Raw genomic sequence first — 27,515 nt, 5'->3', positions numbered from 1 at the left:
CTCTGTGTGTCTCTATGAATAAATAAATAAATAATCTTAAAAAAAAAAAAAAAGAACTGAACCCTTAGCCCATGAAATCTGATGCTATCTTCGGGTAGATGGTGTCAGAATTGAGTTGAATTCTCAGAAATCCTACTGTGTCTTGAGAATTGCTTGGTGTTGTGTGTGTGGGGAACCCCTGCCCCCGACACTGAAATTGAATCTGGGAACCATAAAAGGTCATACATACAACAAAACGAAGGAATAAAATTAGAGGCAATCAAGTTTGGTAGTTCTATTAAAAGATTATTAAGGGGCACCTGGCTGGCTCAGTTGGAGAAGTATGTGACTCTTGATTTCGGGGTTGTGAGTGCAAGCCCCACATTCGGTGTAGAGATAAATAATAAAAACTTTAAAAAAAAGGATTATTAAAATCACTACTACTCTTACATGAAGGCAACGGATTTAGCCCTTATGAGGCCACACCATTCTTTATGTAATGGGCAATGCAAAGAGCCAAGAGGAAGTGCCTTGCTGGGCCTCACCCACAGAGACCACTTTTCACCTTCCTGGAACTCCAGGATTCTTAGCTCAAATGGCTGAGTCTATTTCCAGGACAGGACTTCAAGCATATGTGTGCACCCCTAAGGAGTAGCTATTTAGAGAAGACAGGGGCTGTGGAGAGAGCCTTTATTTTACCACAATAAAAAAGACCTCTACATATGTATATCTGTAATATTATATATGCGATGTATATTACATATAACATATACTTCAAAATATTTTAGCTGTGGTGAGATGTATATCTAATGATATACAAGTACATATATTTACATATTAGTATATAAGTACTACTACTAATATATAGAATATTATGAATTCATAATTTCGTAACATACTCATGCATAAATGATTAGTTGTGCTTAAAACCTAAGGTTTTCTTATGATACATAGTACCAACCTCAAGTTTTAAAACTTTTATTGATTCAAGAAGATTTGAAGTAATTTTTTAACAGAAAAAAATATTTCTCCTATAAGATAGACATACTAAATTCAAGATCAACTTATTAGAAAAATCAAAGCAATATGAAGATAGATATGCCAACCAGGTGTTGAAAACAGCTTTGTTTTTAAAAAATCATTTAGTAAAAGGCTCAATGTGTGGCCAAAGGCAGGTATTTGTTATACACAAACGAGCCACCGTATTGCAGAGCCCTGCTCCTTAGTGCACAGAGATACATTATCCTCACAATAAATAAAGACTCAGGGAGCAAAACACTGTAGCAAGCATCTGTTGGCTAATGACAGAGAAAACCATGGACCCTTCGAGGCCAATTTCCAACCAGCTGTAAGCATGGAAGCAGCACACGCAAGCACTGCTCTTCAATATCACCCCCAAATAACCACGAGAAAGCAGCTCTTGGGCACTCATGTTTGAGTTACTTTGTGGCAAAAGCAATACAGGTATTAATCACATTGCTAAACAAGATATTTAGAGAAAGTTAACCGTAAATAAGCAGAAGTCAAATAAATAACTGCATTTTATTCTCATTCCACTTTTCTATCAATATCTAAGGTCAGTAGAATGACTGGTCTAAGGAAGGCACCAAACAAAACTGTAAACTAGGCGAGGTTTGTCTTCTTACATGATCAGTTACTTTTTCCTGTCCCTGTTTCATTATCTTCTTTCCTCGCCATGCTATCCCCGATATTCACATCCCTCCCCCCAAAGTGCTGCTCTAATGTTCTCTGGGGCCTGCCAGGGCCTCCCTCGCCCCGTGTTCCAATGTATCACATCCACATATATTTCTCAGAGTGTCACGTGACCTGGTAACAGCACCCACAAACACCCATAACTCCTTTAACTTGTTCCTCCTGTCCAAGACTCATGCTGTTATTCAACCTCAAGACCACACCCTCTTCCTGCCTTCTCAGAAACCTTTTACACAGCCTTTACCTTTACCATATATTCAACTTTCTCTCTTCACCAGTGTCTTTCTCTCATCACATAAACATATTTAAGACTTTACTCAAAAAGCAATAAAACCCTTCGTTTATTAAAAGGTAAATAACTGCTAGTATGTAGAACTTACCCTATGGTGTCTTCCCCCTTAGTCTCTGCCCTCTCCTCACTACATTCTCTCCCCAGTGAATGTGGTCACAGTAGTGACTTCTGCTCACACTGTTACATTAATCCGAGAGGCTGTAGGGTCTGTGGCTAGAATCAGGAGACCTATGAACTTGGATGGGAAAATAAATTATTCCTTTATTTCCTCCAACTTCTAAAATTACTAATACTTACTATATTTATAAAATTTCTATAGACCTGCCACTACATATTGTTGTGTATCATATTAAATGAACACATAATACTTTATTACAACTAGTTTGGTAATAATACTTTAATTTAGGGGCGCCTGCGTAGCTCAGTTGGTTAAGCGTCTGCCTTCAGCTCACGTCATGACCCCAGAGCCCTGGGATAGAGCCCCACGTTAGGCCAATAGTGAAACTTTGATTCTTCCTTGCCAATTTGGATGCCTTGTCTTTCACTTCCTTTCCTGACTGCTATGGCTGGGACCTCCAGTAGTATGTTAAATAACAGTGGTGAGGGTGCACATCCCTGCCTTGTTCCTGACCATAGAGGGAAACCTCTCAGGTTTTTTTTTTCCAATTGAGGATGATATTAGCTGTGGATTTTTCATATATGGCCTTTATTATGTTGCGGTATGTTGAGGTGTTCTCTCTAAACCTCCTTGTTGGGGTTTTAATAAGTGGATGTTGTTATTTTGTCAAATGCTTTTTCCACATATAATGAAATGATCTTATGGTTCTTATCCTTTCTTTTATTAATATGGTGTATCTGGGTGCCTGGGTGCCCAGTCAGTGAAGCATCTGCCTTTGGCTCAGGTCATGATCCCAGGATCCTGGGATCAGGCCCTCAGGCACTGAGGTCCCTGCTCAGCGGTGAGTCTGTTTCTCCCTCTGCCTCTGCCTCCCCAGCCTCATGTTCTTTCTCGCTGTCTCTCAAATTAAAAAACAAAAAAACTCTAATAGAATTGGTTTCCCTTGTGGGACGCCTGGGTGGCTCTGCAGTTGAGTATCTGCCTTCGGCTCAGGGCGTGATCCTGGAGACCCGGGAACGAGTCCCACGTCGGGCTCCCTGCGTGGAGCCTGCTTCTCCCTCTGCCTCTGTCTCTGCCTCTCTTTGTGTCTTTCATAAATAAATAAAATCTTAAAAAAATAAAATTGGTTTCCCTTGTAATTGTATGTATTTTATTTTATCAATCTGCAGCAGGGACACCTAGGTTTCTCAGTGGTTAGCGTCTGCCTTCAGCTAAGGGCATGGTCCCAGAGTCCCAGGATCGAGTCCCGAGTCGGGCTCCTTACATGGAGCCTGCTTCTCCCTCTGCCTGTGTCTCTCATGAATAAATAAATACAATATTAAAAAAAAATCTGCGGCAGACTTTTTTCCAAATATGCCGCAAAAATATCTCCCATCCACATGCTCTTCTATGTGTAAATTTGCGGCTCACCCACAAAGATGTGGAGTCTGATTTCCTTCCTAAATTCAAACTGACATTTAACTTGCGTGAAACCAAGAGAGTATGGTGAAGTGACAATGAGTGGCTTCCAAGGCTTGATTAGGAAAAGCAATGCAGGTTCTGAGGCTAGGTTTGGGGTGGTGTGTTAAACAGCGACAGTTTCCAGAACAAAATCTGGCACCTGGAACTGAAGTGCTGACATAATAAAAACATAGGACATGTGACATCAGCTGTGGGACTGGGTGAGAGACACAAACAGGAAGGGCCATAAGGATCTCCCAGCAGAAGCCTGAGGAGCACTGAGAGGCTATTTTACAAAGGCCGGAAAGGAGTAAAACATTATCAGAAGCTGGAGGAAAGAAGACTGTTATGATGAAGGGGCAGAACATTTAGCAAAACTGTTCCTTGTGGTAAGAAAAAAAAAAAATGCTGGTAATGAACTGTTTACTCCTAGCTAAGGTAATTTCCAAGCAGATGTCCAAGGTATCAATCAGTTTCTTTTATATATAATAGAAGGTGAAGTTAGAGAGATGAGCTAAAGAAGAAAGTCTTCTGTTTTCAAGCAGAATTTAGATGAAATATAAAGAAACCAGCAATTGCTGGATTCAAAAATAAAGCTATTTTTCATCCACAATCTCTCCCAGTAGAAAGTGCTGAAAACAAAAAAAGATCTGGGGGCAAGATCAAATACAGGGTGCTAAAAGGGAAATCTGGTCTCTAGACAGAGAGGAAACCAAGGGTGTTGCTGTAACATCCTTTGTCCCCACTCAGTGTCTCCCTCTCAATCTCGTTCCCAGAGCCTTTCTCTGTATTTGTCCGCTAAAACTAGATGTGCTCAGGGCTTCTGTCCTCAATCCTGAGCAATTTCTTCAATTACTCCCAAAAAACTATTAACCTTAAAAACTCTCTCAAGTCTCTCCTCTCCAAGAACTGCACACAGATCTGCACATCTCCACTTGAATAACTCAGAAAGCCCTCAAACTAAATATTTCAAGAATAGATCTATCTCCCACCCCACAAGTTCTATTTTATTTATCTCTTTGTTGGTGTGCAAGAGAGGGAGGGGAGAGGGGCAGAGGGAGAAGGAATCCCAAGGAGGCTCAATGCTCACTGAGGAGCCCGACACAGGGCTCAATCTCACAATCCCAAGATCGTGACCTGAGCCAAAATTGAGAGTCAGACACACCACCGGCTAAGCCACCCAAGCAGCCCACAAGTTCTTGCTATACTCAAACATGCACTGGAAATAAGCACACCGCCCATTTAATTGCCCAATTTAGGAATCATCCCTGATTTCTTTCTCCCCTCAACCAATGTCTAGTCAGTCCTCAAGTTCTATAGACTCTACGTGCCCGTACACACTACTCTAACCCTGTCAAAATACAGGACCCATGGTGGATACGAGTACATACTTTTCTATCTAGAATGCAATTCCTGTTATAAACCCTAACTGCTTTGCTATGTGTTAATTTAACAACATGGAACACCTACTCTTTGGCAAATCTGGCAGGACCTATGCCAGGGCTAGGCAAACAAAACTGAGATAGAGAAACTGGGGGGATTCCATCTTAGAAAGGTTCCATGCCTGCTGTTTCTTGGCTAGGCCCCATTAACTCATGCTCTAGATCTCATGTTGCATCTGAGTAAACCAAAGAAGCTATGATTCCACCAAAAGGGTGAAGCAAGAAAGTTAGCCATTCTCAAATTCTTTCCTAGGCCCCTCTACTCCTGACAACGTCTAAGAAAAGGATCACAAGCCTGTTCCAGGACAATGGTTTCAAAGCTCAGTTGACCCTGGTACCAATACCCCCTACTTTTGCTAATTTATGGAATTATTAATTTATGGAATAATATTTACTGCTCACCTGACACTCACCTTTGATCAGATCCTACCCTGGATTCCTGAACAAACATGTACCCTGGACCCCTTTCCTTTCCAGTATAAACTCCTAATCCCAAACAGTGGGGAGACTCACTTATCCTCCTCTGAGTCTCCCAGACACTCCATCTGCCGGACTCTATCACTTAGAAAACTCTGCTCTCACTTCCTCCTAGCTCGTGATTGACTTCTACCTGCGCAAAGCTAAGGGCCTTCCTGGCTGTCCTATGAGGCCCCTCTGGGACCTCCGACCCAGCCTTCCTCTGTCAAAACTAAGTGAGAAACAGATCCTGCCTCTTCTCTGGAATCCCAGGGGAAGAAGAAAAATAAATACAACATTGGGGTTTATCATGGAAGGCAGCATTGTAAAGCCCACAGATTCTTTTGTGGGGGTAGAGATAGAGCAGACAGTCAAGCAAAACGACAGAATAAATACAATACATTCTCTTGGAGGAGGAAGTTTCCTTGATGTAAATGACTTAAAAGATTTTAACATCAACATACTCATTATAAGCAGAATACAAAATTTACATGAAAGATGCAATACAATACTCACAAATTCGTGGGTCGTTCTGAGCGAGAAGAACTGTCTGAAATTAGAATTTAAAGTAATATTACTGGGACGCCTGGGTGGCTCAGGGATTGAGCATCTTCAGCCCAGGGCGTGATCCTGGGGTCCCAGGATCGAGTCCCGCATCGGGCTCCGAAGTATGGAGCCTGCTTCTCCCTCTGCCTGTGTCTCCGCCTCTCTCTCTGTTTCTCTCATAAATAAATAAATAAATAAAATCTTTACAAAATAAAAATAAAAAAATAAAGTAATATTGCTAAGCAGAAGGAGAGCCACTTTGAGCCAGAGACCCTCTTAGAAGTAAGGCACACCGCCTAAATAAAGGACCTTTTGGGTCCACCTATTCAAAAAGGCAAGCAGGGCTGGGTGAACAATCAGTGAAACGCCAATGGATGAGCAAAAAGATACTGTGGGACTCTGCTACAGCCAGCCTCACCTCTACTGGCCTCTGCGGAAGGCTTCAGGCGCAGCAGGGAAGAAGTCCTGCAGATGACTGAAGAACCTTGAACAAACTCTTTTTTTGTCAGATTAAAGTCACCTGTAGGGATCCCTGGGTGGCGCAGCGGTTTGGCGCCTGCCTTTGGCCCAGGGCGCGATCCTGGAGACCCGGGATCGAATCCCACATCGGGCTCCCGGTGCATGGAACCTGCTTCTCCCTCTGCCTGTGTCTCTGCGCCTCTCTCTCTCTCTCTGTGACTATCATAAATAAATAAAAATTTAAAAAAAAAATAAAATAAAAAAATAAAGTCACCTGTAACTATGTAAAGGAAGCCTAAGAAAGCTAAGAAAAATTTTATGCCGGCTCCAATTCCTGCCAAGATGCTGAATGAGCAACACTACTGACCCTGTCTCGGGAGATCAGCCCATGGGTAAGTTACACAGAAAAAGCGAGAAACACCTAGGGGGACAAGGACCCCTTTCGATCTGGTATGTGTGGAATGGTGGCTTTGGCCTGCGGCAAGAGGCAGTTCCCCAAGGCTGTGGGATTAACAAAACAGAAGAATAATTACTGAGTTCTAGTTTTTGCTTTTCTTATGCCCCAGCACCTAGGTGCACTCAACCTGGCCCCATATGTGCGTTATTCAGACCTCAGGTCCTCAGAATATAGGAGCTTAGAAAAACAGTTGAATACACCCTAGCCTTCCCTGGCTGCTGCTCCCCACCACCTTCTCCTCTAACGTAAGCCCTTGGGTGAGTAATCACAGCAGTGCCTCCTCCCAAAGGCAACCACCTCCTCAAAAGAAACAGGTAAAGAAGTGACCTGAGGTTTTAATGTACAGGGTGAGGAGTGACAGACTCAAGTTCCCGGTACCTGGGACTCTCCAACTCCTGCCCCTGACATCATGGGGCTGAACCTCATCCTCCCCACACAAGCAGCGTTTGACAAAGAAAAGTAACAAGTACCACGCAGTAAATGTGAAACAAAATGTTTTAGTCCATTCAAACTTCCTTAACAAAATACCATAAACTGGGTGGATTAAACAATAGCAGTATTTTCTCACAGTTCTAGAGGCTAGAAGTCTGAGATGAGGGTGCCAGCACGGTCTGGTTCTGGTGAAAGTTCTCTTTCTGCTTACAGGTGGCCACCTTCTGGCTATGCCTTTACAGAGGGAGGAGAAAGAGACAGAAAGTTCTCTAATATCCCTTTTTATCAATGCTCTGTTCCCACTGGACCAGGGCCCCACCTTCACAACTTCATCTAACACTATAATTCCTTCCCAAAGGCCCCATCCCAAATACCAGCACACTGGGGTTTCAACATAGTCTAGGGAGACACAAACATTCAGTCCATCACATCTATGTTCTTAAAAAAAAGATGCAATTTGATCCTAACATCATACCATATGAAAAATCAACACCAGATGGATTAAGTACTTAAATGTCAAAAATAACTTTAAAATACTTAGTGGAAAAGATGAGTATCTTCTAACCTTAGCATCAGGAAAGATTTCTTAAACAAGATGAGAAATTTGACTGTACTAAAATTAAGAACCATTGTTCAAAATATACCTTAAAGAAGTGAAAATATAAGTTATAAACTAGGAGAAAGTATTTACAATACACCCAACTTATAATGCATTATTATCAAGAACATATAAAGCAGTAACACACACACTCCAAACATGGCCAGAAAAATGGACAACAGAGACTGATGAGGCATTTAACATCAGAATATATGCATAGAACATCAGAGTATATGCATATAATCAATAAATGTATGAACAAAGTCAATATCACTGGAGATCATAGAAATTCAAAGCAAAACTCTTTGTCAGTAAAAAGCTTTGAAAACAGATCAAAAAAGAAAAACCTACCTATAGTTCTCTCTAGCTCATACATTACCGCTACCTTTCATTGCCTTTGAGCAATTTTTCAATATAAAAATTGTAGAAAATTGATAATAATGTGAACTATTCTTGAGCACTAAAGACCAAATTAGTTGTGTCCACTAAATTACAAGTGATAACTGCCCAAGAGATAGACCAGTTTTTGCATCTATTGGAAAATTTCATTTCAGCGTTCCTTTACTGCATACAAATGAGCGAGTCTTCAAGTCTACCTCTGAACTGACTTTAACATCTTAGCAGTTTCCTCATTAACTAGTGAGCTAAACGTTTGACAAGTGTTAGTTTTATATCTGTATGAGTCATGATTATAACACCCTTTTAAAAATCCTTTAAAAAATTCTTTTAACACCACAATTAGAATCCAATATCATTTAATTTAGGATTAAAAGAAGAAAAAAGAAACCTTTCAGCAAATGAAGAATAGAAGGAGCTACTCAACCTGAGGATAACAACTTCATGGTGAAAGCCTGAAAACTTTCCTCCTAAACTCAGTAACAAGCCAAGGACATCTGCTCTCACCACTTCTATTCAATATTGTACTAGGGGTCCTAGTCAGTAAAATGAGGCAAAAAAAAGGAATACAGGTTGATAGGATGAAAACTGTCTTTACATATATACATATCATAACAAAGCCTAGAAAATCAAAACTGATAAAACAAAAAACCCATACAAAGCTACTAGAACTAAAAAAGGCCAATATACAAAATTCAGTTGTATTTTTACATTCTAGTAATGAACAATGGAAATGAAATATTTTTTTAAATGTCATAATAGGGGACACCTCAGTGCCTCAGCGGTTGAGCCCCTGCCTTCAGCTCAGGGCATGATCCTGGAGTCCCGGGATCAAGTCCCACATTGGGATCCCCTCGAGGAGCCTGCTTCTCCCTCTGCCTGTCTGTCTGTCTGTTTGTCTCTCTCTCTCTGTGTCTCTCATGAATGAATGAATGAATGAATGAATGAATGAATAAATAAATAAATAAATAAATAAATCTTTTAAAAAAATAAGTAAAAAAATAAAATCTCTATGGAGAAGTCAATTCTAAACTGTGTATGAATACACAATGGACTAGAAGAGTCAAAATAAATCTTTAAGAAGAACACAATTTCACTTCAAAACTTACTATTAAACTACTGTAATTGATATAGTATCAGCAAAGAGAAAAAAATGTCAATAAAACAGAACACAGAGCTCAGTAATAGACATACGCATATACAGCCAACTGATTTTTGACAGTCATCAAAGTAATTAATGAGAAAAAGAAACTCTTTTCAACAGTGGTGCTGGGAAAACTGGGTAAACTTGCAAAAGAATAAAGCTGGACCCTTACATGCATAACAACATGTATAAAACTTAATTCAAAATGGATCAAGGGACACCTGGGTGGCTCGGTGGTTGAGCATCTGCCTTCAGCTCAGAACATGATCCTGGAGTTCCAGGATCGAGTCCCGCATCAGGCTCCTGCATGGAGCCTGTTTCTCCTCCCTCTGCCTGTGTCTCTGCCTCTGTCTCTCTCATGAATAAATAAATAAAATCTTTTAAAAAATCATATATCTAAAGGTAAGATCTAAAACAATGAAACTCTTAGAAGAAAAGATAGGACAGAAGCTCCATGACATTGGGTTTGGCAGTGATTTCTTGGATATGATACCAAAGGCACAGGTAACAAAAGTAAAAACAAATTGGACCTCATGAAAATTTTTTAATCTTGCACATGAAAAGACACTATCCATAGAGTTAAAAAGACAGCCACAACATAGGAGAAAATAGCTGCAAATCATGTATCTGATAAAGGACTAATATCCAGAAAAATAGAACTCCTAAAACTCAACAATAGCAACAATCCAATTCAAAAATGGGCAAAGGATTTGAATAGACATTTCTCCGAGAAGATATATGAATACCAGTAAGCACATGAAAAGATGCTCAACATCACTGATCACTAGGGAAATGCAAGTCAAAACTACAATGAGATATTACTTTATATCCAGTCAGATCGCTACTATTAAAACAAACAAAAAATAGAAAACAAGTGCTGATGATGATGTGGAGAAATTTGAACTGTGCACTGTTAGAGGAATTTAAATGGTATCGTTGCTGTTTAAAACTACATGGCAGTCCCTCAAAAATTAAAAACAAAATTACCATACGATCCAGCAACTTCACTTCTGAATATATACCCAAAAGAATTGAAAGCAGGGTCGCAAAGTGCTATTTGTACTCTCTGCTCACAGGAGCATTTTTCACAAAAGTTAAAACATGGAAGCGACCAAGTATTGGCTTATCCATGCATGAACAATGTGGTATATACCTACACTGGAATATCATTCAGCCTCATAAAGGAAGAATATTGTGTCATATGCTACAACATGGATGAACCTTGAGGACGTGATGCTAAATGAAAACGCCAGTTATAAAAGACAAATACTGCATGAGTCCACTCACATGAGATACTTAGAGAAGTGAAAATCATAAAGACAGAAAGTAATTCTGGTAATTGCCAGGAACTGGGGGAAAGAAAAATGGAGATTTGTTGTTTACTGCATATAGAGTTTGTTTTACAAGATGAAAAAAGAGTTATGGGGATGGAAGATGATGATAAATGCACAACATTCTTAAACTTCTTAATACCACCGAACTGTATACTTAGAAATGGCTAAGATGATAAATTTGTTATTTTTTACAATGTTTTTAAAAGACATTAAAAAAGAGAGAAAAAAAAGAGAATGGGAGGAAAGAAGTTGGTGAGGTGAGTACAGATGAATTTCTTAAAAAAAAAAAAAACAAGACATTTCAGAAAAGTGGTTTGCTCTGGTGAGAGGTCACAATGTCAAGGAAGGAGTCTTAGGGAACTTAAAAAGTAATAAAAATGCTTTACATGGATTACATAGGTAAATGTATTTGTCAAAACTCATTAAACTGTGTAAGATCTATGCATTTTATTGTAAAATCAAAAATTATACCTCAATTTTTAGTTTTTAAGATCACAAATAGTATTTTAGATTATTTAACTAGCAAAATTTAAGTCTGAAAACCCTATTAAAGAGATTGTAAAACAGGATCTCTTATTAAATGGTGATAGTGATTTATTTCCTTTTTTTTATTTTTTAATTTTTTTTGCTTTTTTTTTTAGTGATTTATTTCCAATCACTCTGTAAATCAATTTTGTATTATCTCTTTAAATTTATTATTTATTACCCTATCACTCAGCAATTCCATTCACAGGTATATGCACCAGAGAATCTCATGCACATGTATAAGAGTCACATACAGGAATGATTTTGCAGCAGTGTACAAAATAGCAAACCTAAAAACAAGATACTTATCACTCAATCCCAGAAATATCTGAGCATGATAACTAAGGATATCACTTTTGAATATTCAAGATATCTTTATATTTTGAAAACATCTCAGTTTTGGTATACATACACATATTATCAGCTTGTTCAATGTGTGTATGTACAGGATAAATCCAAAATTAAGGCACAGAATTAAGGTATTATAATGATTTTCTACTTTTTAAAGGTAGAATTTATTCATCATTTTATGGGCATAAACAATGGAATTCATTGAAAGGCAGGTTACATAATTTATACAATATTCATATACAAAATATCCTGCAGCTGTAAACATGAAGTAGATATAAGTATATGGAGAGATCTCCAAGTTACAGAAGCACAATGAAAAAGCAGGAAGTCAAACAGTAAGTTTTCATGGATTAAAAAAATTCCATATATATTTATACGCATATTTGCAAAGTCAATTTGAAAGTAAATGAACTGGAAATGGTACTTCCTTCTGAAAATAGGGACGGGATCTGAAGCGAAGGGAAGACTTACTTTGCACTGTAAATCCTTTTGTACCATCTATATTATTTCTGACCATATATCTGTTTTGGCAATTTACATGGAGACAGAGAAGAAAGAGGCCCTCAAACAACATTTATGTTTCTGGTAAGCAACCTCTCCCCTGCCTCACAGCAGATATTAAACATTCATAATTCCCCTCAAACTCCACATCTCACCCCTGTTGCCTATTTGCAGAACATCACTAACCACAGTATCTCTAAGCCAACAATTTTGTTTTCTACTCCAGGGAAAAAGGGGAGCTCCCTATATTTCCTAATTTACACCCATATATTTACCTCTGACTACATCCATGGGTAGCTCCTTCCCTCAGAATGAAGAGGCCACTCAAGGAAAATCCTGTGTCCTTATACAAATCTCCTGTGTCTACAGGAAACACTGTTCCTTCTCTTAGTCCTCTCTCCATTTCTTGTTCTTTCTCTTACCACCTCTGTATATCTGCATACTCAAGTACCTCCCCTTTAAAAAAAAAAAAATACCTTTACGTCGCCTTCTATGTAGCATCCTAAACTCATTCTTCCCCTTCGCAGTTCAACTCTCACAAGAGTGGTGACAGTCTCTACTTGAGAGTCTCTTCATCTCCCATTCACTGTTCAATTTATCCCAATCTTGCTTCAGTCTCCACTGCTACTAAAAAAAAAAAAAAAAAAAAAAAAAAAAAAAAAAAAAAAAAAAAAAAAAAAAACCACTCTTGATGAAATCACTAAAAGATGAAACCCATAGTCATTCTGTGAACCTTATTTTACTTTCTCTCTCTGCAGTATCTGACACTGCTGACTGCTTCCACTCTTTTGAAACTAATCCCTTGGCTTCTGTGACACATCTCTTTCCTGTCTCTCCACTATGCACTGGAGATTCAAAGACAAATATGGCAAAGTCCTTGACTTCAAGAAGCACAGATTCTAAAATGAGAGGACTATATGCAAACAATCACAACACAGTACTATGATAGTGACAGGTACAAAGGGCTATGGTAGGTTTGTACTGGGGAAAGAGAGAGAGCATGCATTTTTAGGAGGAGAAAACCAGAACAGACAAAAGCACATGGATAAATCAACATAGTTTGTACAGGGAATTTAATGGATAATGGTTGAGTACACAAGTTTTGAAACCAAGCAGTCTGACTCTACCACTTACCAGCAAAAGGAAGATAAAATAACAGTATCTCACAGTACAGTAATGAAAATTAAATACTATCTAAAGCACTGAGCATAGGGCCTGGCATACACTGAAAAGTCTCAATAAACTGTTAACTCCTTCATGACAAAAACAATCAACAAACTAGGAATAAAAGGAAACTTCATCAACCTGATAAAGGACAGTTACAAAACCCCACAGGCAATATCACACCTAACACTGAAAACTGAGAGTTTTCCCTCTAAGATCAGGAACAAGACAAGGATGTCCACTCTCATCTCTTCTATTTAATATTGTGCTGAAGGTTTTAGCCAGGGCTTATGTAAGAAAAGACATAAAAGGCATCCAGATTGGAAAGGAAGAAATAAAACTATTACTATTTGTAGATGATATAATTTTATATAAAAAAATTACCAGTAATAATTAACAACTATCAAAACTACTGGTTGAACTAATAGTTCAGTGAGGTTGCATAATATAAATCAATTTTATTTCCATACACTAGTAATGAACAATCCAAAAACGAAAGAAAATAATTTCATCTACAGTAGTATCCAAAAAAAATAAAGGCTTAGGAACAAATTTAGCAAAAGTGGGAGACATACACTAAAAAATATAAAACATCATTGAAAGAAATTAAAGAGAACACCTAAATGGAAAGACTTCCATGTTCATAGACTGGAGAATATATTACTATAAAATCTCCAACCTGATTTACAGATTCATAATATAGATTCAACACAATCTCCATCAAAATCCCAGCTGGATTGTTTTTGTAGAAATTGACAAGCTGATCCTAAAATTAATATAGAAGTGCAAGGGACCCAGAAGAGCCAAAACAATCTTGAATAGGAAGCACAAAGTTGGAGAACTCACACTTCATGACTTCAAAACTTACTGGCATAAAGAGTGGTGAATAAACCACTGGAATAGATTGAAAGTCCAGAAACAAAACCTTACATTTACAGTCAACTATATTCTTCAAGGGTGCCAAGATAATCCAATGGTCTGTGACAACTGGATATCTGAATGCAAAAGCATGAAGCTGAACCTCTACCTCAAACCATATACAAACATTAACTCAATAGAGGGGTGCCTGGGTGGCTCAGCTGATTAAAGCAACTGACTCTTGATTTTGACTCAGGTTATGATATCAGGGTCATGAGATCAAGCTCCATGTCAGATGCTACAATGGGTATGGAGCCTGCTTGGGATTCTCTCTCTCCCCTCTCCCTAACCCCTCTTAAAAAAATTAACTCAAAATGGATCACAGACCTAATTTTAAGAACTCATATTTAGAAGAAATAGGAGTAAATCATCATGAACTTGGATCTGGCAATGATTTCTTGGATATAACACCCAAAGCAGGGGCACCTGGGTAGCTCAGTGGTTGAGCATCTGTTTTTGGCTCAGGTCACGATCCTGGAGTCTTGAGATCAAGTCCCATATTAGGCTCCCCACAGGGACCCTGCTTCTTCCTCTACCTATGTCTCTGCCTGTGTCTCTCATGAATAAATAAATAAATAAATAAAATCTTAAAAAAAAAAAAAAACACCCAAAGTACAAACAACAAAAAACAAGATAAAAACATTTATGCTTCAAAAAACAATTATCAAGAAAGTAAAAAGACAATTCAAGAGAATGGGAGAAAATATTTATAAATCATGTATTTCATAAATGACTTGTATCCAGAATATATAAAAACTCTTACAATAAAAGGATAAATATAAGATTTTTAAAATTTTTTACTTAGGTTGAGAGAGAGAGAGAGAGAGAGATCACAAGTAGAGGGGAAAGGAAGAAGCAGGCTCCCTGGTGATCCAGAAGCCCAACATGGGGCTTGTTCCCAGGACCTTGGGATCATGACCTGAGCCAAAAGCAGACATTTACCAACTGAGCCAACCAGGCACCCCGATAATCTAATTTTTAAATGTGCAAAGGATTCGAATAGACATTTCTCCAAAAAAGATATATAAATGGCCAATAAACACATGAAAAGATATTCAGCATCATTACTCATTAGGGATACAGAAATCAAAACCATAATGAGATATAACTTCCCATCCACTAGAATTGCTATAACTTTAAAAAAAAAAAAAAAAAAGATAGTAACAAATGTAGGTGAGGACATGGAGACCTAGAACCCCGACACATTGCTGGTGGGAATATAAAATAATAACGGTCTCTCTGGAAAACCATTTGGCAGTTCCTCAAACTGTTAAACATGGAGTTACCAAATGACCCAGCAAATTACACTTTTATTTTTACATCCAAAAGACATGAAACCATATGCACATAAAAGCTTATATGCAAAAGTTCATAGCAAAAAGCTGAGAAGAGCCAAAATGCGGGGGGGGGGGGGGGGGGAGTGGGTGTCAAATGCAGAAATCACCCAAGTGTCCACCAATTGATGAATGGATAAGTAAAATATGGTATATACATATTGAAGGGTCTGGCTCTTGACCAAAAACTTAAAAACTCTGTGTTTAATTTTCCAGCCTCACTATAAGCAATTACCTGGCAAGCCTCACATGGGAAAGCTGCCCTACCCACATCAGACTGGGGACACAGCCAGCACACTGCAGTCTCTGAAGTGAGCTGTAGTCAGGAACTCAGGCTCCCCTGGCTGACTTTTCTCAAGCATAACTATATTCCTAGCCCAGGCTCTAGACTTCATTCAGAAGTCTGTTTACCTGGGGGCTTCAGCTGAGGCCTTTGCTCATACCCCTCTGCTGAGGCCTTCTCATCGGGGAGGAGACACTGAAGACACTTTTTCTCTACTCTGTCTCCACGCTTTTCCTTCCCAAGCCCTTCCGGCTCACTCCTGAACCAGCCCTGGGTCCATAAAACTGCAAGAACCTCTTGTCTGGTGCTCCCTCAGCAGTGAGACAATCCATCTCCACCTCTGTACTAACCCATCTGAGTGGGAGGCCTGCGTTCTGAGGTTTAGCCCCTTGCTTACATTATCTCAGTAAGTGAATAAAGGGCCAACTGTTACTTTCATTTTGGATCACTGTTTTTAATTAGTTACCCTGACACCTGGAAGTTCAGGTCTCCCTATTGCCCAGTCACCTGACCTGACACTTAAAACGGAATATTATGTAGCCACAAAAAGCAATGAAGTACTACTGATTTATGCAAAAATATGGATGGCCCTTTGGACATCAGTTGAGTGTCTGCCTTTGGCTCAGGCCATGATCTCGGGGTCCTAGGATCAAGTGCTGCATCAGAGTCCCCAGAGGGAGCCTGTTTCTCCCTCTGCCTATGTCTCTGCCTCTCTCTGTGTCTCTCATGAATAGATAGATAAAATATTAAAGAAATATATGGATGAACCTTGAAAACTTTCTGCTAAGTAGAAAAAAATAAGTCACAAAAGATGGCACATTGTACAATTTCATTTATATGAAGTGCCCAGAATAGGAAGATCTAGAGACAGAAAGCAGACTAGTATCTGACAGGGACTGAGTGGAGGAAGGAATGATTGGCAACTGCTAGCAAGTACTAAGGTCTCTTTGGAGTGATGAAAACATTTTTTTTTTAAAGTAGGCTCCACACCTTGTCCAGAGCCTAACATAGATCTAACACAGAGCCTAACATGACCCTGATGTCAAGACCAAAGCTGAGATGAAGAGCTAGATGCCAACCAACTGAGCCACCCAGAACTCCTGCAGTGACGAAAATATTTTAAAGTTAGATTGTGGTGACAGCTGTATAACTCCATAATGACGTTAAAAAAAACAAAACAAAACAAAACACTGAATTGTACACTTTAAATAAATGAGTGAATTTTAAGGTATGTAAATTATTTCTCAATAAAGCTATTTTTTTAAAATGTTAGTTTATAACATTCCTAGAGCACTAGTGAGATGGAGAAGTGGGTAAAGATGTTAAATTGCTTTGTAAAGGAGTTTATAAGACATCATTTAAGCAATGTAAAGGTGCTAAAGGAATCTGAGTCGCAGACTGACATGATGACATTCATCTTAGAAGAAATAATCTCATGACTGTGACAAGAATGGTTTAGAGAACAGCTGGATTCTAGGTAGAAAGATCAGATGACAGACTGGTTGCTTAAAAAATTTAAAGATGAAGAGAACTGGAATCCAGACATGTCAGAAAAGAGAAAGGGCTACGGAGCCTATCTTCAGAGTAAAATGTTATAATGGAAACTTTCTATAGAAACCAACTATTAACATACTACAGAATATGTTATTTTATATGCCCCCCATACAGATGGAACTACAGAAAATAATCAAGTCCAGGAGAAAAGAGTGGTAGAAACTCCTAATAACTGACTTATTAAAATAGTTACCTTTTGTTGAAATCTATGACTTAACAAATTAAGGATTTGTCTTCAGGAATATCAGATTATAATGTCGATATTATTCTCAAACATGTGTCAGAATAACAGTGTGAACTCTATCTTTGAGTACAAAAGAAACAGTCCTTTGGAATTACAATGCAAAAATTCACTCAAGACACTACTGTAATTCCTAAAACCAGCCTCATTTCCTTCAATCAAATGTCCTACAAATTAAAAGTATATATATATGTAGCTTTATAATAAATAATATTTACCTATTAAACTCTCAAGAGGAAAAGACAGGTGGCACTGCCTTAAATTTTTCAAAAAAATATATTTATAATTCCTCACTACAAAATATATCTTATAAGGCAAACACATTCAAAAAATATCTCACCTCAGGTTTTTAGATGAATTCCACAAAGAAATGTCTACAGCATAAGCTCCAGTTCAGGCAGATACCTGAATTGAAAAAAAAAGAAGAAAAAGAAAACACATGGTCAATATAACTAAATCTGAGTAGGGAACTTAATTTTTTCAGTAGAACCCTAACTTGATCATTTACCCACTAAGCTTTTGTATCAAATTGTGTTTTACAAATCTGTAGAATGTCAAGAATCTTAATTCCCCCAGACTTTCTATTGCCTTTAATTAAACTTAATAAAACATATACTATACTAATGGGGGTGGGAAAAGCAGGAGGACAAATCCAAGGAAGATACTTTTCTTTCACCTGTTCAAGTCTTCAGAAGAAAAGGCATTTTCTAAAAGTTTGTACTCCCTATAATAATGTTACCATCATGATTTCCCATCCTCACAAAAAAACAGAATTCAAAAATCTGGAAATACAAAAGCAAAACAATGGGCAGCCCGGGTGGCTCAGCGGTTTACCACCTGCCTTCGGCCCAGGGTGTGATCCCGGGGTCCTGGGGTTGAGTCCCACATCAGGCTCCCTGCATGGAGCCTGCTTCTCCCTCTGCCTGTGTCTCTGCCTCTCTCTCTCTCTCTGTGTCTCTCATGAATAGATAAATGAAATCTTTAAAAAATAAAATAAAAAAATAAAACAACAGCAAGCACGTGTTTATAAAGCTTAAGTAAAAGGAAAGGTTAAATAAAACTGGCTAAAAACTATGAAAATGTTTATCTACACTGGCAAAGAAAATCTAAAATGAGGTATCATCTTCCATCAGTGAAATTAGAGTTGTTTTTTAAAATAAGATGTTACTCATTTGTGCTGTTCCAGTTCTCCTACTTCCCAGACTCACTGTAGGATCACACCTTGCTACCCTTTTTCAACTTCGGTGTGGCTGTATGACTTGCTTTAGTCACTAAGATATACATAAACATGATATGAAACATTTGTAGGGATAAGCTTTAGGAACCATTAGGAACCAGACTTTCCTACTACAATCATTACAGAAACAAGTAACCAAAGCAGCTTTGATCAGGCTGGTTGACTAAACTCCCAAGAGAGACTACCCCCTGCTGATATGTTTTAGATATGTAACGTGAGCTTTGTTGTAAAAAATAAAATCTGTTGTATCAAACCATGAGATTTGGGGGATTCTTTGTTACTACAGCATATTCTAAATTACCGGTACAAATGACAATGTAATAGATACTACAATAATATAATAATGAATACAAGGGGCATTTAGCGCATGCTGCTCATGGTAGTGTAAATTGGTAAAATCTTTCTGGAAAGTAATACACAGAGGTTTAAAAAGTTCAAACCCTCTGACCTAGTAACCTCTCTTCCAGAAATCTGTCCTGAATAATAAAAATCCAAAGACTTAGATCATAGCTCATTTATGATCGCAAAGAAATGGAAATAAACTAAATGTCCAAATGATTAGTTAATGAATCAGACTAAGAAATAATTATAATTAAATATAAAAATGCTTAATAACTTATAGAGGAAACTGTATGAAGGGCACACATGGAACTCTATGTACCATCTGCTCAATTTTCTATATATGTATAATCTATAATGACAGAAAGCAGATCAGCTTTTCCAGGAGCTGAAGGTTATGTCAAAGAATTAACTGCAAAGGAGCTTAAGAGAAACTTTATGTTTAATAGTATTTTGTTGAGAACCAGAGCTTGATCCTAGAATGAGTATGAGGTTTTATTAATTTATTCTTTCAGTATTTATTGTGTGACTTCATGTATCACAATCAGCACTCTACATAGCAGAAGTATGCTTCCGCACTGGGTCTATTTCCCCATGATTCAGCTAGACCTGCTTTTCAAGTGATCACTATAGCCAGTGAATGTAAAAGCACCGACCATCTACAAACCACACCTTTTAAAAATAATCCTTACATTGGCAAGTAACAGGTAGGTCATGATTATTTTTAAGAACCATTTGCATTAATGATTATTTGTTGACCTAATCTTTCTGAAAATAAACTTAAAATTTCTATAACTAATACTGAACATGTATTAGGTGTTTTGAATTCATGTATTTTGAATTACATGAATGTGGTTATAAGGCTTATCTGCATTAGTAATCATTAAAAATTTTATGAGTTTTGAGCATTTACTTAATTAAAGGTTTAAAGGTTTTTACAACTATAAAAATGGCTGAAGTGTCTAAAACTTCAACCAAGGAACTATAGGAAATTTTAAGGGAAACACAGAAAGAAAAAACTGTGACAATGAAGACAAGCATTAAACAAAAAGAACAGCAAAAAGTATTGGGTTAATCAAATAGAAATAGCCAAGGCATATAACTTACAAGTTATAATCAACGAGAAAGGATATAACACAGAAAATATTTGTTTCAGCAATGAATGTGGAAATTCAAAATAATGGGGACAGGAGTTAATAAACAAAAACTAGGGATCCCTGGATAGCTTAATCAGTTAAGCATCCAACTCTGGATTTTGGCTCACGTCATGATCTCAGGATTGTGAGAGTGCATCATGGAGTGTGGAATTTGCTTAAGATTCTCTTTCTTTCTCCCTAAAAATAATAATCATGGAGTGTGGAATTTGCTTAAGATTCTCTCTCTTTCTCCCTAAAAATAATAATAATAAATAAAAATTTTAAACTGCACTAACATCTCATTATATAAAGATCTAAGATATCTAACTCTATTGCAGGCAATAATACATCAGAAGCAAAACACTGCTAAGAACATACAGGAGAGGGGCAGCCCAGGTGGCTCAGCGCTTTAGTGCCGCCTTCAGCCAGGGCCTGATCAGGGCCTGATCCTGGAGTCGTGGGATCGAGTCCCACATTGGGCTTCTTGCATGGAGCCTGCTTCTCCCTCTGCCTGTGTCTCTGCCTGTCTCTCATGAATAAAAAAAAAAAAAAAAAAAATCGTAAAAAAAAAATACAGGAGAGTCTAATCCAGAAATTATTTTCGAGCATGGACACAGAGAATAAATCGTTATATTTAGTTACAATTGTATATCATACCGCTTTCCCAGGTCTGATGTTTGAATATTAAACGGCTCATAGTTTAAAATAAGATACAAATAAATTATTTATTCCAATAAATTAAGAGTACTAGAGCAATTTGTATTTATCAGAGAATAGCTAGTAAACATGAGTAAAATAATCTTAGACATTAAGGACATAATATAGGAAATATTTGTGTTAATCAGAATAGAGACAATAAAGATGAGTAAAGTATCTTAGATATAAGGGAGTTTTCAAGGCACTTAGAAATAAAGGACATAATCTATAACACAAGATTATGAAGACTGCAAGAAAACGAATGGAGAATTTTTAACACACATTAGCTTCCTGACCCTTAGAAAATATAACCTGTAAGCAGTCCATAAAAATAGATGGAAAACACTATCACCAAGCGGGTCTTGATTTCTAAATTCTAGAAACCTTAGGTAATAACTGCTTCAATCAACTAAATTAAGGGCCAACCCACACCTTGAAGGCCACATCCAGACCATGCCTCTTTTTGTATGGCCCTGGAGTTAAGAATGATTCTTACATTTCTAAAAAGTTGTGAAAAAAAACAATATGCAAGAGAGACACTAGCTACGAAACTTAAAATATTTACTATCTCGCCCTTTACAGTAAAAGTTTGCTGCTCTCTGAACTAAACAATTCAAAATGGGTGAAACAGCTGAGCGGTGGCTCTAACCCAGAGACTGCAAGTATGCCATGCTGTCGTAGTATATTAGAACTGGAAGGAAAGACCATCTTTCCTCCCCATCACGCTACAAAGGAGGTAACTTAATGCCCCAAAAATGCCAATCTTCCAGGTCTACTGTCTCCTGAATCCAATGTGCTTGACATCCTGTCACAACGCTGGCCTCCTTCTCTGTTAGCAGGGTAATATGAGGATAAGAGGTACAGTACGCTAAGTGCACTCTCCTACAAGTCTCCACGGAGCCCTTTACTCCCTGAGAACAGTCAATTGACCAAAGTGAGGTACTGATAATTTTCATATTTGACCAGCTCAGCATCAAGGGTCACTTCCTATTTTCTCAGCTTCCTCTCCTTCTACTCTACTCATGGAAGCAAAACAAGCAAATGAATCTACTTAACATTCCTGAAAAGTACCTTGTTTTTTTTTTGTCCTGAAGACCTGCCTGGGTTTACGGGGTCTCTCTCCTGTGGATAGCTCCTCCCTTCTCCACCAATCCAAATTCTTACCATCCTTCAAGCCTAATTCAACAAACATGACACCTTCAAAAGCTCACAATCCAAAAGGAAACACAGTTCAGATACATACAAAAAAAAGTAAAAGATAAATATCCCAAAAGTTGTAACTAGAAATTCCTGGTAAAATGTAACCTCTGAGGGAAACATTTAGGTTAAGCCTTTGGGAAAGCCTCTGAATAAGATGTTAAAGGGCATAAAAAAAGTTTTTGAGATTGGCTGCACAGCACTGTGATTGCACAAAACCCCAATGAACTATGCATTTTAAAATGTCTAATATGGTAAATTCTATGTTACATATATTTTACCACAATTAAAAAAAAAAAAAAGACATTAGGCCACAGCACAAGATCATAATGCTGCAGGGAGCAAGCACTTGCCTATAATAAATTTGATATAAATTTAAATTGTAAAAGCTAAACACCTATTGTACAGCAATGTTTTTACATTTGCAAGTACCTTAAAATTAGACAATGTGGGGAATTGTAAATATAAGAGAGTTGCCTAGGAGATCAAATTCTATAAAATAAAACAGAGTCTACATCTAGAAACCACTAACTTCTGGCAGCTAGATAAATAAATGTCCACATGATTCCAAACTTAAAAAAAAAAAAAAGAAAATGTTAAAGGACAGGAGAGGAAAAGGTGTTGTTAAAGGAAGTAGAAATTGAATGAAAAAAGGTATCAAAGGGGCAATGTGTGATAGCAAAGATTCTCACTGTCTTTTTGTTTCCCTAGATTTACCTCTAGCCAAGTTAACAGCAAAGAATGTCCAGTTGCTAAGGGAGCTGGGCCACCCATGATAAGGAATGGGTTACCAAAAACCATAGATGGAAATATGCTGGTTAAGGTAATCAGTACTCAAAGTAGACAGTCCATGCCTTGCTTAAGGTTTCAGATAACTTTTGTGAACAAAACTCTGAGAAACCAAATATAAATTCTGTGCATTTAAGACTGAATCTGTTATTTCCATAAATTAACCACACCAAAAGGGCTGAAAGTTTTTTACTTTTTTATTATTCTGGTTTCCTTTTTACTGAGTAACTTAATGCTATAAATAGCAACCTCTGCTATTCTCTTCACTCCACACCCAGTGCCTGGTAGATACTCTCCAAATGCTTGTTGAAGTAATACTGGGATATAAGATACATTTTCCTTAAAATACTCCTTTCTGGGACGCCTGGGTGGCTCAGCAGTTGAGCCTCTGACTTCGGCTCAGGGCGTGATCCTGGGGTCCCGGGATCCAGTCTAACATAGGTTCCCTGCATGGAGCCTGCTTCTCCTTCTGTCTGTGTCTCTGACTCTCTCTGTCTCTCATGAATAAATAAATAATTTTTTAAAAGTCCTCCTTTCTAATTATACAGAGTAATAGAAAGTAGAGAGAAAATAAATACCATTAATTGAAAATGTAAAAATGAAGCCATCCAAAAACTTAAACCATATTTCAAAACCATCTCTGAAGCAAACTACTCACAAGTAAGTCAAACCTTTATTGCCCCCTTTGCTGTAACACTACACACACACACACACACACACACACACCCATCAAGACTGTCATTTTTACTAAATATAGCTTAAGGAAGAAAATCACATAATTTGATACCCAGAAAAAAATGCCAGTTTTCTTTCATCTTTGTATTCCACACGATTCCTGGCACACAGTAGAAGCTTTCAAATCATTCGCTGAGTTGAACAGTCAGAGAGAAAATATTTTCTCTGCTGTCCATGTGACTTCATTATATTTCAAAAGGTGTGAGTCATCAACTCTGGCAATAAAAGCAGATCTTACACCACTATAAATGCTTGACATATTTCAAGAGCTCTCAGAAATTAGAAGAGAGATCCATACATGTGTTCCCTAAATTACACAAGTATAAGAAGACACATTCATTTCACTGTTGTCAATTTGCTATATTTAGACGGCTCTGAATTGAATTATTCAAGCATATACAAATACAACCTTGAAGGGGTCCCCATACTTGTCCCTGACAGTCTGGAAACAAAAGCTGCTATTGAGATAAAAGATGACAGGCAACAGGAATCTGACAGGCCAGTAATTTACTGCATTTTCTGCACATCTGAATTTGTAGGCCTCCATAGCCATTAAGCAAAATTAGTTTCATGATGCCAGCCAAAAAACCTCATAGGCAACAGTTTTATATCATTAAAAGAACTACCATGTGCAATCTGTTTGAATTTGTGTTTTCTCATTAGAAGCCTCTCAGTGAATAGAGAGGTTTTATTTGTACTCTTGCTCTATCCATGTTTAGTACAGCCCTGAAGTATAACAAATTTCTAGTCTCCCTTCTTACCCAATGCCTAAAATATTTTAGATATAGTTGAAGAAACTACACAGTCTAGCAGTTCTCTACCAAAAATGGGGCAATTTCAAGGATACAAATGTGATTTTAATATATATTTATTCAGCTTAAAAGCAAGGGTCAGAGAAAAACATCATCTTCTTCCATCTCTCCTACTTGTTCATCTCTGAATCCACTATGCTATCTCAGGCTCCAAATGCCTTTGCAAATGCTGTTTTCCCCTCAGCGTGGTTACAACCTCCTCCTCAAATGACTGTGGTGAATTTCTGCTCACTAGCTGGTTATCCAAAATAGGTTCGTGCAATCCTTTCCCTATGTACCTTCTACATACTTTCAACAAGTACTTCTCAAACTGGGTTAACTCTCTTATAAAGAACTGAACAACTCCTGGCAGAGCTAATATTCAGCTAGTACACACTAAACAGCCTTAAGGGATGAACTACTAAAATACTCCTGAAATGTAATCTAGCAAGCAGTCACTGCCCCGAACTCCGTGGCCCAGTCTTACCACCGCCACCACCACCATTCATCAACAAAAGCATCAAAGCCTGATACAGTATAAAAGATGGATAGGTCCTTCAAGACCCTGAATCCAGTGCTATGGCCATCTTGATTGATTGGTGCCTATGTTGTAGTTAAGTGCTAAATACGCTGAATATCACCCCTACCTCTTTATGCCCAAACCTAGAATACTAACATATAACAGATCTATAATATACTATTAATTCTTTGTCAAAATAATGAATACCAATCCTATTCAATGACCCACGGCCAGTGGGCATACCATCAAACATATACAGACAATAATCAGATTGGCAAAAAAATCTAGGTCCTTAAGTACAAGATAGGAAAAGTGAACAAGTCCACCTATGGCCTACTTCTATTTTCTTGCCTTTAGCATAAGATAAAGGTGTGATTTGATAATGTGGGTGAAAATCTCCAATGTGATTATTTATACAGCATATGATTCAAGTACTGTGTCTTAGATATCACTATGGAAGAACACAAATGATTAATGCAAGCAGAAGAAAAGGTAAGAATAAAAAGAGTTAATTATGAATCACATGTCTAATCACAGGTTTTGCTCGGGGCTTCAGATACTTCTAATTATTTTTACTTGGTAGATTAATTATAAATAGAAAACCAGAGAGAATTCTCTAATCAAAGGAATTTACTGAGTATGTAAAATCCAATTTTAAATCATTTTTATAATTTAATAATTATTTAATAGTGCATGATCATTATTTTGAAAGTCATCAGTAAAATACACATCAAAATCAAGTTACACTGAGCACTACGAGGTAGTGACTGAATTTTTTAAAAATCCAGAAGGACAAGGCACCTGAGTGGTTCAGGTGGTTAAGCATCTGACTTTGGCTCAGGTTATGATCTCAGGGTCCTGGGATCGAGTCCCATGTCAGGCTCCATTCTTAGCAGTCAGTTGGCTTGTCCCTTTCCCTTGGCTCCTCCCCCTGCTCATGCTCTGTCTCTCTTTCAAATAAATAAATCTTAAAAAAAAAAAAAAATCCAGAAGGATAAGATATGTAGCTGAAAGAAGGATGAATATGCAGCTTCAGTAAGAATTTTGAACTTATAAATGGTGATATAATAATCATTTTAGGCTCTTCACTTTCTGGTAGAAAAATCATCTTTCAATCATGCTTGCTATAGAGAGTTTCAGAAAGCTATCCAATCAAAATATTAAAACTAACCACAAAGGGAAAAAATAACAGCAACCTCTTTGAAAAAAGAAGCTTATCTAATTTCAACACTGTCCCATTAATCAATTTTTAGTAAATACTATACTACACACTATGCTAACAAAAAACTCTAGAAGGTGACAAAATCTCAAACAAGAAGAATCGTGTTTCTTTAGAATAAATCAAGGAAGACCAGCCTGATATTTTTTTTTTTGTAGTTACTAAATTAGAAACAAGATGGGACGCCTGGGTGGCTCAGTGGTTGAAGGCCTTCCTTAGTCCCAGGGTGTGATCCTGGAGTCCCAGGATCAAGTCCCACATCGGGCTCCCTGCGTGGAGCCTGCTTCTCCCTCTGCCCATGTCTTTGCCTCTCTCTTTGTGTCTCTCATGAATAAATAAATAAAATCTTTTAAAAAGTAAAAATAATTTAAAAATAAATAAATTAAAAACGAGAAAAATAAACACCGTTAACATTTTTTAACAAAAGCTTTGAAAGTGTCACTATTCCTAATTTAAAACAACGATGTAAATTACCTTGGCTATTAGCACTCCTATGAGTGAACAGAAAATGTTCACAGGCAGGTAATAGTAACAGTTGCTACCATTTATTAAGTACCTATATATTATACCAGACAGAATACAAGCTTTTTTACCGAGATGGTAAACTTACTTTCACAGCCACCTTGCTCATAGTGAATTCATGCTAGAAATGAGTGGAAGAATAAACATTCAAACTACTATTCCACACCCTCTGTGCTGGCTGCTATACCCCACTGCCTGAACAGATGGTCTCAATGGATTAGAGCAAGCCAATTTAGTAATGAAGCTCCACAGTATATTAGCTGTTCTAAATGGATGAAGTTAAGACTATGGTTCACTATTCACTATCCCAATGGATATGACCATCCAAATACCTAAGGAAAACAATATAACTGAGTAACTGTATTTCTGACCCTGATTTGAAATATCAAGGATATTGCCATTACCATAAGGGCTGTCACAAAACTCTATCTTCATTAAACATACTTTTATATAAACAGTTTTTTTAAATTACTGAATATTTAGATGCAGAAACAGTCAAATACAGAGGAGGGGGGAATCAAATAAGAGAATCTAAGTAATTTTAAGAAGTCTAAATGGGATATAAGCATTCATGACAAAGAACCAAAGATGAGACCCAAAATCCATGGTCATTATAAACAAAGGAAAAAATATGAAATTCAATCAGGACAGGATGAT

At 37.5% G+C, this 27,515-nt stretch overlaps 1 protein-coding gene across 41 annotated transcripts in view; it reads right to left on the bottom strand.

Annotated features, from left to right (window-relative positions):
• The window catches only part of PEAK1 (pseudopodium enriched atypical kinase 1), a 293,696-nt gene that overhangs the window by 224,632 nt on the left and 41,549 nt on the right, over positions 1 to 27,515 (bottom strand). For 12 of the 41 annotated variants that reach the window (XM_077881987.1, XM_077881985.1, XM_077882020.1 and 9 more), the window contains 2 exons: positions 18,018 to 18,082; positions 12,660 to 12,810 (listed from right to left, as the gene is read on the bottom strand). The gene's annotated coding sequence lies outside the window, so the exon portion shown is untranslated. Of the gene's footprint in view, positions 1 to 2,072; positions 2,220 to 7,470; positions 7,569 to 12,659; positions 12,811 to 18,017; positions 18,083 to 20,360; positions 20,513 to 27,515 lie in introns of those variants that run through there. The other 29 variants (XM_077882002.1, XM_077882019.1, XM_077881999.1 and 26 more) reach the window with 10 other exon arrangements.

Source organism: Canis aureus, chromosome 32, assembly GCF_053574225.1.
Source record: "Canis aureus isolate CA01 chromosome 32, VMU_Caureus_v.1.0, whole genome shotgun sequence".
Classification (NCBI taxonomy): domain Eukaryota; kingdom Metazoa; phylum Chordata; class Mammalia; order Carnivora; family Canidae; genus Canis; species Canis aureus.
This window is presented reverse-complemented; position numbering and strand designations above follow the sequence as displayed.